The following is a 3,899-nucleotide window of genomic DNA, read 5'->3' as shown; positions in this document are numbered from 1 at the left end:
GTGCCTGTGCTTTGAGGGGGTCCAAAAAAGGAAATAAAAAATATTTTATTTATTTATTTTTAGAGAGAGGGGAAGGAAAAGAGAGAGGGAAACATCAATGTGTGGTTGCCTTTCACACACCCCTTACTGGGGACCTGGCCAGGAACCCAGGCATGCCCTGACTGGGAATCAAACCAGCAACCCTTCTGTTTGCAGGCTGGCACTCAATCCACTGAGCCACACCAGCCAGGGCCAAAAAAGGAAATTTGACATTCCAAAGGTATGTCATCATCAGTGCAAAAAGACAATAGACAGGCTCAATTAAGGTAAAGGTTGACTTTTGTCAGGAAAGATTCTAGCCTAAGGCATGACTGCCTGCCATGACATGCTTTTAGTTAGAAAACTTTTCATTTCAGACCATCCTCTGTGGCTACTCTAGGTCTCTTGAGTATGTTAGGCCCTCCTGCCAGCCTCCCTGAGCTTGTCAGGTTTAGTATGTGGCCCCTTTTTGTCCACACCTCCACAAATTCATCCCTCCATCCTACCCTCTATCCCTGGCAACCAATAATTTTTTTATTGTCTCCACAGTTTTACCTTTTCTAGAATATCATAAAGTTGCTATCATACAGTCTGAAGACTTTTTTGGATCGGTTTCTTTCACTTTGTAATATGCACTTAATTTTCTTCCTTGTCTTTTCATGGCGTAATAGCTCATTTCTTTCTTTCTTTTTTAAAAATGTGGAACACCTCATGAATTCACAAATTATCCCTGTGAAGGGGCCATGCTAATCTCCTCTGTATCCTCCCAATTTTAGTACATATGCTGTGGAAGCAAGCACACTAATTTCTTTTTTAGTGCTGGGTCTGGATTCTTTCAGTTAACATTGTCTGAAAGATGAATCCAATGTTATGAAAGTAATAGAGTTTGTTCTTTTTTACTTGTATACTGTTCCATTGTACAAATATATCTATAATTATTTACCCTTTGTACAGTTAATGGACCTTTGGATAGTGTCTAGGATATTTTTTAAACTTAAAAATTTTATTGATTGATTTTAGAGAGAGGAAGAAAGAGAGAGAAAGAGAAAAACATTGATTTGTTGTTCCATTTATTTATGCATTCATTGATTGCTTCTTTTAGATGCCCTGACCAGAGATTGAACCCACAGCCTTGGCGTATCAGGATGATGCTTTAACCAGCTGAGATACCTGGCCAGAACGAGCCTTTCTTTTTTTTAAGAGCATTTTAGGTTCACAATTATTTCTAGTTTTTTTTTTTTAAGATTTTATTTATTTATTTTTAGAGAGGGAAGGGAGGGAGGGAGGGAGAGAGAGAGAGAGAGAGAGAGAGAGAGAGAAACATCAATGTGCGGTTGCTGGGGGTTCTGGCCTGCAACCCAGGAATGTACCCTGGCTGGGAATCGAACCTGGGACACTTTGGTTCCCAGCCTGCACTCAATCCACTGAGCTACGCCAGCCAGGTATTTCTAGTTTTTGACTGTAAAAAATAATGCTACTATGGCCATTTTTTATACACACACACACAACACACACAAATTTTCTTTCTTTTTTTTTTAGAAAGAGAGAGATTGAGAGAGAGAGAGAGAGAGAAACACTAATGTGAGAGCAAAACATCAATGTGAGAGAGAAACATCCATAGGTTGCATCCCGTGTTCGTCCTGATGGGGGATTGAACCTGCACTGTAGACATGTGCTCTGACCAGGAACTGAACCGGCAACCTTTTAGCTCTATGAGAGGACACTCCAACCAATTGAGCCACACCAGCCAGAAATAATTATTGATTTTAGAGAGAGAGAAGTGGGGGAGAAACATTGACCCACTGTTCCACTTACCCATGCATCCATCAGTTGATCCTTGTATGTGCCCTGACTGGAAATCAAACCCACAACCTTGGTGCATAGGGACAATGCTCCAACCAAGTGAGCTACCCAGCCAGAGCCAATAATTTTAATTTTGGTGTAATTTCAAACTTACAGAAATGTTGCAAGAAGAGTACAAAGAACTTCTGTATACTCTTTAACCATATTTACTAATTAACATTTTCTGTCTCTCTCTAGTAAATATAAAACATAATACATAATATATAATATCAAGGGTTAGGAATATGGGTCAGGGTTTTATGCATATGTATAAATATATATACATGTGTAAATTATATATAGTATATATAAACTTCTAAAGAACAAGGACATAATCTTAAATAACCAGTGTTAACTTTTCAAAATCAGGAAATTTACTGTTATCTAATCTATAGTATATATTCAAATAATTTCAGTTTCCAATTGTCCCAGTAATGTACAATATAGGAAACACTTTCTTTTCAGTTCAAGATTAAGTCCAGGATCATACATTGTATTTAGTTGTCATATTTCTCAATCCACTGAGCCACACAAACCAGGGTATGCTTAGTTTGTTTTTTAGATTCCATTGTTGATAGATTTGTTTTGTTTTTTTTTTTTGCCATTTTATTGCTCATATATTTGATCTTCTTTTCCTTAAATAAGTTCCTTTGGTATTTCATATACTAATGGTTTGGTGATGATGAACTCCTTTAGTTTTTCTGGTCTGGGAAGCTCTTTATTTGCCTTTCCATTCTAAATGATAGCTTTGCTGGGTAGAGCAAAGGTCCCTGCTTTTTATGATTTTGAATATTTCTTGCCAATCCCTTGTAGCCTGCAAAGTTTCTTTTGAGAAGTCAGCTGATGGTCGTATGGGTCTCTTGCTGCTTTTAAGATTCTCTCTTTATCTTTAACCTTTGGCATTTTAATTATGATTTATCTTGGAGTGGTCCTCTTTGCATCCATTTTGTTTGGGACTCTTTGTGCTTCCCAGACTTGCATGTCTATTTCCTTCACCAAATTACAGATTTTTTTTCATTATTTTTTCAAATAGAGTTCTAATTTCTTGCTCTTTCTCTTCTCTTCCTGGCACCCCTGTGATGCACATGTTGGACCTCTTGACGTTGTCCAGAGGCTGCTTACACTATCCTCATTTTTTTGGATCTTTTTTCTTCTTGTTGTTCTGATTGGTTGTTTTTTGCTTCCTTATGTTCCAAATTATTGACTTGATTCTCTGCTTCATCCACTCATTGTTATTTCCCTGCAAATTGATATTTATTTCAATTAATATATCTTTCATTTCTGACTGGATCTTTTTTATGTTGCTGAGGTCCTCACTAAGTTCCTTGAGCTTCAAGCATCCTTATAACCAGTGTTTTGAACTCTGCATCTAACAGATTGCTTATCTCCATTTCATTTAGCTCTTTTTCTGGAGTTTTGACCTGTTCTTTCATTTGGGCCATGTTTCTTTGTCTCCTCATTTTGGCAGCCTCCCTTATTCGTTTCTATGTATTAGGTAGAGCTGCTTTGACTCCATGTCTTGGTAGTGTGTCCTAATGTAGTAGGTATCCTGTAGGATCCAGGGCACAGTGTCCCCTTTCACCCAAGCTGGGTACTCAAGGTGCACCCTTTGTGTGGGCTGAGTACACTTTCCTCTTGTAGTGGAGCCTTGGTTGCTGTTGGCAGATCAATGGGATGGATTGACCCAGGCCAGTCGGCTGTAAGGATTGGCTGTGACCACTTAACTACAACCTCTGCCCTCCATGGAAGATCAGCTGTGCAGGGGCAGTGTGGTGGTTCTCCAATGTGATCTGTAGCTGTCCACTGGGTGTTCTAGCCCTGGAGTTTCCTGAGTGGTGCAAGCCAAGTTCAGCCCCCACCTGTGTTTTGCCGGAGGCCATCCTGCCTGAGCTATAAAGCAATCTGAGATGGCTGTTACTTGTGCTGAGCTTTGAGGTTCCCAGGTGAAGGCAAGCTGTGAATCTAAGCTGGCTGCTCAGCAGGCCAGATGTTGCTTGTTTGATAAGATTTAGAAAGTTGTGAAGCATGAGCCAAGACCA

At 39.4% G+C, this 3,899-nt stretch overlaps 1 non-coding gene across 1 annotated transcript; it reads right to left on the bottom strand.

Moving 5' to 3' along the window:
* Nucleotides 1-711: 711 nt before the first annotated feature.
* On the bottom strand, nucleotides 712-818 carry LOC123804872. The gene has a single exon (XR_006783222.1). It is a non-coding gene; the product is annotated as a U6 spliceosomal RNA (small nuclear RNA).
* Between the last annotated feature and the right edge of the window lie 3,081 nt (nucleotides 819-3,899).

This window comes from Phyllostomus hastatus, unplaced genomic scaffold (genome assembly GCF_019186645.2).
Source record: "Phyllostomus hastatus isolate PE091 unplaced genomic scaffold, TTU_PhHast_1.1 phas_scaffold_216, whole genome shotgun sequence".
NCBI classification, from domain to species: Eukaryota; Metazoa; Chordata; class Mammalia; order Chiroptera; family Phyllostomidae; genus Phyllostomus; species Phyllostomus hastatus.
This window is presented reverse-complemented; position numbering and strand designations above follow the sequence as displayed.